The 11,895-nt window shown below is 29.4% G+C and overlaps 1 long non-coding RNA gene across 1 annotated transcript; it reads right to left on the bottom strand.

Moving 5' to 3' along the window:
- Positions 1–343: 343 nt before the first annotated feature.
- Positions 344–8,505, bottom strand: LOC111031909. The gene is made up of 3 exons (XR_002604263.1): positions 8,328–8,505; positions 8,165–8,246; positions 344–765 (listed from the first exon to the last, which is right to left on the bottom strand). It is a non-coding gene; the product is annotated as an uncharacterized LOC111031909 (long non-coding RNA).
- Between the last annotated feature and the right edge of the window lie 3,390 nt (positions 8,506–11,895).

The following is an 11,895-nucleotide window of genomic DNA, read 5'->3' as shown; positions in this document are numbered from 1 at the left end:
CAGACTTCGAAGAGATCGTGTCGTTGAAAGCAAAATGAAAATATAACTACTACCTAAGACCCGACCAGAACTATTATAGTATAATACTTATATAACTTGAAGCTTAAAGTTATTAATGCAACGACGATTTTTATCATTGCTCTATCATAATAATATATTCTTAAAGCAAAATAATAATCCTTCAAATGTTAAATGTATCTCCTGCAACCAATAATTGATGAACTATTATTAACTATAGTTAGCTTTAATTTATTTTTATATATTAATAAATTACACTATTAGTTTTATTTAATGACATTACAAACTTTCGTCAAAATTTATAATGCGCAAAATCCTGCTTTTCAACACACAATATTTTGTAGAATTAGAGTGCCCTAAAAAAAATCTCCGGTCTAGTGGTCCAAAGGGTGGAAGGGGGGTCTTAAACCGAGATTGAGCCCATCGTATACCAACACCACACATTATATAATAATAACATCATAATAATATATTTCATAACAATTGAGTCACGTGATCGGTGCGAATAAAATATGATGTGGTACGCGTATATCGTTATAATGGAAATTCGGTAGAGTGCCCCGAGGACGAGAGACATTTTCGGAGCGATTTTTTTCACGGAGACCACGGCCGCGGATTGATGAGCGGGCGGTGGTTACGATATTAGGTCGGCCTTTGTATGTAAACGGAGCTTGCAGTCGTTTGGTTTTACGTACCGACCGTGGTATAAAAACCGGCCGAGCGGTAACATTTCGAACTCGTACATACCTGCAATAATATATTTTTGTTATTATTATTCAATGCGGTTTGGCCTCGGGATCTGAAAAATGCTCTGCACGCAAACGCGCGTGGCCCCTAAGTGTAGTACAGGTACCTAGGTATATACATATTCTGCGGTATAATAATATATTATAATATCGCGTGTAATACATCTAAGCTACGGGTCTATCTGTGCAAATAAGCAGGTATACGTACACCGGTAGGTAGTGGTAACGACGAGCACAACAACAACAACAACAATAACGATAATAATATCGCATACACACACGCAGTACACGAAAACGTTTAAATCAAACGGCCGTCGGATCGTAAACAATGGAAAGGTCCGATTCGGTAATAATTATTGTGCTTACCTAACCTCTGCGGCGACGGGATTTAGGTTTATACCTACGTACCTATAAAGCATTCGCAACGTCACCGTTGTACGCAAAACGTTATATTATTGTTATGCGATCGTTTAGAGCACTGCTCGCGTACCTATATCACGTATATTAATATATTATGATAACCGTTAAAGGACGAAATCCTTTGCAGTTTAACTTCCGCGCGCGTAGGCCGTTTGGTCGAATTCGCCCAAAACGTGTAAGCGGTATGCTCGGGTGAATTGTATACTGAGGTGTAAGTGTGTAACAGATAGACCTGACCAAAAAAAAAAAGAATAATGCTACCTTAACCTAGGACAAATTTTTTAACATTAAATGTGTAGTGAATAATTTAAGAAATATACTCGTGTCAGCAAATTTCCTAAAATTATATTTTGAAAAAAGTTGTTACGTTCCAAATGAATTTAATCAAAAAAGTATTGATATTTTAAAAAATTCTAAAAAATAAACTACTCGACTTAGATAAATGTTTTTACCATCAAAACTGTTCTTATAATCAGATTCACAAATTGACTATTTTGAACTTAGTTTAATTTAAAAATTTTTATACTCAGTATTAAAAAATAAAAATAATGTTTTTTTTATATTATACATGTAGCGCAAGTGACTATAAATTTTATATAAAAAAAATTCAAAATATTGATTATAACAAGAGTTATTGCATTAGTCAGTTCTTTCTGTTACACCCTGTATAAATGTATAATACCGTTTTCGGTTGGTTGCGTATTCCACCGAAAATGCCGTTTGGACGCGAAAGAGTGGGTAATATGAACAGAAGTGCACAGGTAAATTAATTTATACACTCAACTGTATACTATGAGGTGCGATTGAAAAAGTAAAACATAAAAGATATAACCACATACGATAAACACATCAATCAGTGGCGTGTTTAAGGAGGGGGGGGGGTCGTGATGTCCTGTACAACTATACATTTTTAACTGTATTGTTATATGAAGACGAGAGTAAATGTCCAAGCAAATAGCAACGATGTCCATTCATACATCTAGATGTTGACGAAATCATCATTGAATTGGCGCATTAAGTCCTAGAAGATGGGATTTTGTATTTATAGATGTTATTTATGTATGATCAAAAATAAATAATTATTAATATCAAAATGGTTTTTTTTTAATGAATTTCAACTGATTGAGTTTCTATTTCAGTGTGAAGTTTGGCGTTAGGGGGATACTTTGTTTGTACAGTATAATATTGTATTTTAGTCATTTCAGTAGGTACTTCAATCGAAAGCTAATAAAATAAAATTACAAGCGCATCAAAGTTCACAGGTGTGCTCAGGCTGCAGGTAAAAATAATTTCAAGCGTCCAAACGGTATAATGATAATATAATAAGGGGGCCCAAACGAACTATTAATATTTTGGTAATGATAAAAATAATTATACTCGTCCAAACGACTGCCGCCCATGCATTTCTCAATTCGATTTTCTGTGCGATTGATTCACTCTGTTCAGCATTCACTGAGCGAGCAAGTCCCAGATTATTGCCTCGACTAAATATTGTCCTGAATCCTTTTATATTTTAAACTCTGATTTTAATATTGCCGAGTGAATATTAGATAATATAGTTAAATTTAAATCCTACTACATTTTTCTGTAGGTATTGCGGGGCTCCGACGATTTCAGATTTAAATTTCTATAGGTGGGTAGAAAAGTAAGTAAAAACAGCGGAGATAGCGGTATGATTTTTAAAAAAAGTCTATTTCGGCACATCACGATATAATGTTCCCGAAGGCTCAACAAAAAAATAACAATTCTAAGCGTTTTAAAATAAGAGGTATGTTTGCAAAATAGATTATGTGGATACTTACATATTATGCTCTAAAATTTCAGAAATCAGAATTCGAAATAAAAACACAACTACCCAGCTGTGCCTACCTATAATAATAAGCTTCAAGTATCGTGCCGCGTGTGCATAGGTATTATTATACGGCCATCGTCGCTTTGCCATTGTTTTCGACGATTTCCGCGTAAACTTTGATATCTCCAATCTTCAGCCGTTATTGTTGTGCAGAGCATACACACAGGTACATCATCGTGTGTACGTAACCATATAGATTATAAAGAGTGGGTACTTATAGGTCGTTGGATATAATATTGTACGTATGGGTGCGGGGTGGGTGTTGGTGGGTGTGAGTTTGGGTGTGTGTGTTTGTGCCAAGGCGAATCAGATAATACGACCAAAATCCCCCTCACACTACGCGTTTCCCGTTAAAACACGAATCGTACGGGCACAGCTCTATAATAATAACAACACTAGTACAATAATTGTATATATATATTGTTGTTGTTGTTTTTGTTGTTGTTGTTGTTGTTGTTGTTGTTGTTGTACTCGATTTAAACCAGCCCTGCACGATAGCGTTTTCGGGCGATTTTTAACTCTGGCTTCCGGACGTCTCTTTTAAAAGATCGGCTTGTATTGTTTATATAGCTTATACGGACCTATAATACCACCTATATTGACCAGTATCATTGTTTTTGTTTTTTTTTTAACTTGTAAGAAAAATTCCTATTGAAAAGATTTTATATCATATTGTAGAAATGTTATCAAATTTATAAAAAATTTAAGAGTACCAAATAATTTGGTTGTTATGTGAAAACATTTACATTTGGATTCTTTTAAAATGATATTTATTTAGGTAATAATATATATGTATTAAACAGACAAAACCTCAACTGTTATAAAAAAAAATCGTTATTTAAGATATTTTTTCCCCTTTTAAATTACATTTTTAAGAGACTATTTTAAAGTAGTTTCGTATTTTTAGTTAATTTATAACGAGAATAATTTTCGTTATTTATTAAAATCAGATTAAGTGTGCCTATCTTTTTTTTTGTAGATTTTTCAAAAATTACTAAAATGGTTCATTATTTTATTAAGATTTAAGATTATAAGTTTTGAAAAATGTCAAATATATTAAAACTTGAATAAAAATCTACTAACCAATCTTGACCTAATCTAATATGTTGAGTAGGTATTATTTTTTAAGTTTTGTTATCTATTATTTGAGAGCGAGAATGACAATGAATGATTTGTCACACATACCTAAATACCAAATATATAGTTTTCCGACGACGAACTTCAGTGATGAAGAAAAGAATCACTGACAGACACTAACTATTGAGAATATTTTATTTAAGGCGTTTGCTCAAGTCATCTCTCGAAGCTCATTAATTTTCAATGGGTTTTGATTTGTAGAATTTCAATACTTCGTCGTTACCTAAAATAAACCTCCTATGTGCTAAATTGATGATTGTGAGGTTTTGGTATCCTTGGATTCAAAAAAATTTAAGTTAATTATTGATAAGACATACTATGTGCTATCTGCTTCGTGAAATTAATGAAAAATAATAAACAATTTCACCTAAGAGTTACCTAATGTTACCAAAAATAAACCATTTATGAAATACCACCTATATGTACTATCTCCATCGTAAAAAATCCTTCAATATGTTACCAACTATAAATCGTTTGTGAAAAAACTCCTATGATATTTTTTTTTCATTAAAAACATTCTTAGTGTTCCTCAAAACTACACTTTTTTACACTGGAAATTTGTTCTTGTCAACTACGATTTGTATTTAAATCACATAATATAGGTAAGTAATACCTCCAGCATTTGAAGGGTACTCGACATCTCTCATCTAAAATTTAAAATTTAAATACTTATATAAGTTATAACTAATCAACTGTTCGTTAAAAATATTCTTCTTGCATTATTAAATTTAAAATATAGATAAGCTGTCATTCGGAAAAGTAAAAAGTTTTTTAAATAAATTAAGATAATAAAAAAAATTATTTTGTACCTAACTTAGTGACTTAAAATTAAAATATATTTTTTATCAAAACGCTGATTAACTTTTTAATAATATTATTTGAGACAATGAGTGATAACTGTTAGTAATCGTCGATCATATTATAATATAATATAATAAACTATAAAACAAACGGCGTGGGGAGTGGGGACTAACTATAACAAGTTTACATAATAATATGGTCACTGCATCGGTCGAATGGCTAATTTCCATTAGCTCGTTGTGCACAACGTCAACGCAAATATTTACCGGAAACCAAAACGTGACGACCTAAGAATTATTTACAGACTGCCTAAAAACGACATAAAGTCGTAACTTATTCATATGCACATTGCAGGAGTTACACATAATATATCACATCCCTGAATTTATTGTTAATTGCCACGAGTGCATGAAATACTCTTAAACACAGAATATTATTATATAGCTACAACAGTGCAGACATTTTTAAATCATAGTACAAATGTTTAAAGTACATTCAAAACTTAACTTGTGAATAAGGAACAGAAGAAAATATGACGCCAAAATACATATAAAATAATGAATGATTTTTTTTTTAAACTCCAAATGTATTTTGTTTTCAATTTTGGCAGAAGATTGGCGGCGATTGTACTAAATGATTTGAATATTTGAAATTTGAAAAGCCCATGCAGCCTTGTTTTAATAATTTTATCAATTCGTGATTATATTTAATTTAGTTATTAGTTATAAGTTGAAAAATTGTATATTTATATGTAGTTTAAAATAATTTTAAATTGTCGACCCTTAAAACACAATAAATAAAATATTTAAGATTACAAAACATTTTCAATGCAGCCAGTACTTAATTAATATTAGCTGAATCAAAATTTTAGACGCATCAAGGATGCAAAAAATTGACGCAAAGTGGACTGGTAGGTACATTTTGATGATTACCAAATAATTGTTGGCGTTATATTATTAAATACTTTATATGTGTATGTAATGTATACAACATCAAACAATTATTTATCGTTCTTTATCCGATAAAAACGAAATATTATTTTAGTCCAAACAGTAAACAATGAATTATCGTCTGCGAGGCGCATTAAAAATCACTTAGTACGTGCTTATTGTTATCAGGAAATAAACGCATAAAAATGTATGAAAAAAAATACTGCCGTACCGCATTAAACACTGAATTTAACGACGATCAATTATTATTATATTTTCACAATGATAAATAAATTTACGTGTATAAAAAAAAATTTAGTTTGTGTAACTAAAAAAAAATACTAGTCAAAAAAATATTTTTCTTAAAAATTTATTTTTTTTAAAGAATGTTATTATTAAATTTTGAACCATGAGTTAAGCCGAATTTCACAATATTATAATTAATTAATTAAATACTTATGGACTGAGCCGAAAAATATGTTTTAAGAGAGTCGAGCGTAGTAGTAAAAAAATATAAAACTTATAGGTGTATTACCAAAAAGTCCCTTTGACTGAACAATGTTGGAACAGTGGCGTACATTAAGCGTAGGTAGTCCAGATGTACGAACATATTATTTTATAATGTAATAATATATTCATTCTTGACATATACCCAAGTAAAAACCACTAACGTAATATAATTATTCAAACTTAATACTGAAACTTTAATATTTTAATTAACTTTTAAAAACGTCTGGTTAAATATAAATTGCTCATCGGAATGCTACGCTTAGTATTTGGTAGGTAGGTAAAACAATAAAAATATTTTTAATTTAAAAAAAAGGAAAATACTTAAATTCCCCCTCTCTATACGCGTACTTCTAAGTCATACAAAATCGTATAAATATTATGAATATTGCACTAACGGAATGAACACTGATTACCTTGACAGGTGGACTGCTGCAGTTTTATGGATTTCTAGGTTTGTACGGATGACTTTCATAAACTAGCAGGTAAGTATGGAAAGTACACACGTACACTACACTAGCCTAGCCCATTTTGAAAATCAATTTTTTGTTCACAAATATTTAGCCTCCTTAATTAGCACGGATTTGCACAACCAAAATAATAAATTGCACGACATTATTCAATGAGCTAACTCCAGGTTCGTGTTTAACCGGTTTTAAGTGTTGCACCAGTCCAGCCTCAATAGCCCGATACTAGACTATTAAAATTATTAAACATATAAATGAATCAAAACATAATAATCATCTAGATACATTAGGGATAATTAATTAAAAAATATAATTAATTAAAATATATATATGTAATATGTATATTTTTCCATAATTTTATGACAAATATTCAGTCCGATGTTAACACGACTTTGCTCAACAAACATTATTATATTATAATACATACATTGTAAATTTATTTTACAGAATGTTGTATAAATTATAAATTGTATTATAATATTGATGTGCTTAGTCTAGGCATTACTCGTTTCCGCCAAAATTTGAAATGACCGATTCCGCCAATTTAAAAAAAGGTTCGAGGTAAAATTATTATGATATATTCCATATTTTTGGTTCTGAACATTTATTAGAAACTTATGTACATGGAAATTTAAAATTTCCTCCAACAATTGTGAATCATTTCACTCACACTTTAGCCATCAGTTTTACAAATCATACCCAAATATATGTATATTTTTAAAAATTTTTGGTTGAAAAAGTCCAGACGGACACTTACATTAAAATAAATAGCGCCAATTTAAATATTGCGAATACGCCAAAAAATAAATCCACTTTGTTAAAATGTGCTAGGACTAGTAAGGCTCCAACTGAATTTAAAAATAAACGAATATCGCATTATTCATACTTAAAGTGTGTTGCATTTAATTATATTAAGGCTATATAAATATTATTACTTTTTAATTATTTTAATTATTATATTTATATTAAAACTAGCTATAAATCGTATGATAAAATATTATGTATTTTCCATTTGAGTATAATATATTTATAATATATGGTATCCGAATTATTTATACTCCAATTGATATGAAATATATTATGATAATTTTACCATAGCAGGTAGATTGACGGAAACGGGAATCAAACCTTTTTTAAATTGGCGGAAACTGTACATGTCCGTTAGTCTAGAAATAAAAAATGTTTCTACCAACAAATATTGGGTAGCACATTGCGTGTGGCATGAAATATTTATCTTAAGTCTAAAAAGTAAATTTAAGCTCCAAAAGAATAAGAAAATAAACTTACGTAGACATCGTCTCTTTCGGGGAAATCCTTGACCTACACATGCAGTTGACCACCGCACACTTAAGAAAGTTATACGGCGTATCTGAACTTAAAAAATCGTGATTTATAAATATTAATAAAATAATATAAATAATATACTTTATATATATGGAATTTGTCAAACCTCGACTCTTTCGGAGAAAACCAAGCAGTATCATATTTCACCACCACCGACGTGGAAACGCCGTAGTTCTGAACTAAAAATATTGTGATTTATAAAAAATAAAACCGAACGGAACACAACATTGTTTTGTTCCTGTTCACTCTGCTTATTGAAAGCTTATTTAAGAATCGTTAACACTGCCTACGTCTTACACTCTTACGCAACGGTTGCCAATTGTCATAGAAGAGATATTATAATAGTTTTACTTGATAACGACGAATCCACAGATAAAATATTATTTATTTGATAAATAATAATACAATACAACTGACATTATAAATGATAAGCTGACTTGGTTTTTATGTTGAATTTGGAAACATGACCAATTTTCTTATCAAATATATTCGCGTTTAGATTTTTTTTCATCGAAATGTGATATGACATAACCAATACATTTTATAATTTTAAATTATAATCATACCAAATATTATTTAAATTATTTTGCCTGTTTATTAATGTGCACAGTTTTTCTATGTTTAGAAAATAATAATGTTAAAATATAATATTCTTATTAAGAATCAATAAATAAAAACGTTGTTATAAATAAATTGGATTACTGTTATTTAGAGTTACCATAATTATTCCATGTATAGCCATATAGGTATTCAATTAATAAATACTTCTAATTTGTCGTACTAGCCAAACTTCTACCTTGTAAAATTATAATTCAAACATTTTCTCCAATGATCAAAGTCATTACAGCAGATATCAAACTTAAAAGTGAAATCTTCAACATATATAGTTTGAGTTTTAGACCGTTACTGTAATCCCAATAATTGAAATAATTGAATATTGATTGCAGACCATACCTATCACTATTTGGTCCCCCGGCAATGTAAGCCATGCAGTTATCTAACAAAAAAATGTATTTACTTAAATAGGTATGTTATTTGAGTTTAACGATATATTTTAATGTGTATAAGTTCCATTTTACTATGCCAAAATACACCGTATTGCACCAACTAGTATTGTTCATTGATAATGAGCATTCCGTTTCCGCAAGAAGCTACCTATTATAGAATGTGTTGGTATTATGTACCTTCAATAATTGTATCTGATTCAACGAGTCCGAAAAAAGTTGTTACAGGTATCCACACTTTTACCGCGTTAACGAAAAAAATAAATGCTGTTGTTGTGACTTGTGAACAAAAGATATTATGATGGGTACAAAACAATTGTTAAATTAAAACAATAGTGAAATAAGTATTTTATATTAGACGAGTGATTTATAATAATTTAAAAGTACAAAACAATGATCATATCAATATCAATATATTACCTGTATAATAGTGAGGTACAAATATTATGTAGATATGTATCACTACTGATAAACTACATAAGACCGATACAAGCAAATATTATCGTCAACTTTGTTCTAACAAACAGTACACAAACAGTTCATATTATAGACGGATGTATCATAATTCATAAGTATAATTAAATAAATCTTTTATAGGATATGTGAGAAAGATAACTTATCGCCACGATGAACGCATCATGATCGTATGCGATTTTTACTATGTTGGTAGGTACCCACATCTGTTCACGTGGTATGTGAGTGTTTTTCTGTATCGAAACTATTAAAACTTGGAACCCATCAAAAACGGTAAATCCAAATATTGAAAAGAATTATCGAGTGAATAAATATTTCATACCCACTAAATATTATAAAGTTGTATACCTATCGGTACAATAAGCACAATACTCTTATAATATGGAATTTCAATGTGTAATTTAAATCGATTAGACGAGACTCGTGACTGCGGTGTTATAAAAATCACAACGATCCAAACGTATACAATAAAATAATAATACATTAATATATGTATAGACACTATGAATATTAAGGTTTAACGCCATTGTCGTCACCATTGACGAAAGCAGATATCAAAAACATGAAAGCAACAGCAAAAGCAGTCTCCAACAAAATGTTTACTGTTAAATTATAAAGACTGTCCTTTTAATCTAATATTTTCAGCAGTCCATTTTGTTGGTACCCAATAATGTTTTTTGATGTTCTCTATTGTCCACAATTATTATTAGAGTATTATTAAATAACGAAATTATAACACGGCGACATACATAGGCTATTTAGCTACACACACCTGACCTGGATTAATTTTTCACAACATCATGGTTGAAAATTAATAATATTAATATACATCATGTATTCATATTAATGCATACTTTATACTTTAGACTCGGGTTGTAATCGTCAGATAGGAAATGGCTGAGTAAAAGGATGTCACAAGTATTAATTTTTTTTATCATGAAAAATACAGTGGCAAAAGCTCACAAATTCAAAATTCCCGAGCATATATTTTACTTGATTATTATAAGCTCCTTTGCGTTGCTATTTTTGTTTTTATTATAAAATATTTGATTGAAAAGGGGTATATACATGTGCAATAATCTTGCATATTTCAACCATGAATAACATAAAGTATTGAGATTAGTATTACATGTCTATATATAATGACCGAGTTTATATAAATGTATGTTTAAATAATCATAAACAGGATATAGGTAATTCGAAATATTGTAAATTTAGACAGAAACATTTACACCTAAGTAAATTATAATTGTTGTTGTGCAGTTAATCAACAATTTTTAATTTCCCCCTGATCTGTTTTCAAAATACAATTTAAATAAAAAACAAGCAAATCTTTGACAAATATATTAGTAATAATGTAGGTCAGTAGTAACTAAAATTCTTTAACTTAATAGTTAAATTACTTACACATACTGCTAATAATGATATTGCAGTATACTTCTGTACATTTCTAGTGAATGGGTGTTCATTTAAATCTATTATTGACTTTATTAAAGTGAATAGAAGTAGGTTTGGACAATAATGATAGAACATTAATATAACTGCAATATAATATCATTAAATGTTTTTGAAGATATTCCAACACCAGCTATCTAATTATATACAATCATTTGAATACATACTAAATATATTATCTATATAGTACAAAATAGAAAACACTGCAAGTTTCTATTTTGACTCAATTTTGATGAATACTAATCATACTAAAGATTGCATTTATCTTTCATAAAAATAGTAAGTTATTTTTGATCGTTTAAAATGAAAACTAATAATCGTGAATAGCCAAAATTGCTAACGAATAAGGTTAGTACTTTTAAATATTGTATTGGTCGAGCAAAAGAAAAAAATGTTCTTCCTTAATAACAAGTTTAATATTTAATCTCAACTTTTATATTATTCTTTGTTGTCTTAATTTTAAGTAAAAAAGACACAATTAGTCAAAGTAAAACGACTTACCTGTCATACGATCAGCACTAAAAATAACTTTCGTAGTATAATTCATAGAGGACTTTTTCCAGATAATAGATCTACTTTAGTAGGTAGTTCTAAATTTCTGACAACTATAAATTGATCTGAAATATTAAATGTTATTTTCAACTTATATACCTAGTTCTTGCAGGTAGGTACTTACCTATACTGCAAATGTACAAAGTACTTCCGACGATCAGATAAACGGATATTGCCATAAAACCGAGT

This window comes from Myzus persicae, unplaced genomic scaffold, assembly GCF_001856785.1.
Source record: "Myzus persicae strain clone G006 unplaced genomic scaffold, MPER_G0061.0, whole genome shotgun sequence".
Taxonomy (NCBI): domain Eukaryota; kingdom Metazoa; phylum Arthropoda; class Insecta; order Hemiptera; family Aphididae; genus Myzus; species Myzus persicae.
This window is presented reverse-complemented; position numbering and strand designations above follow the sequence as displayed.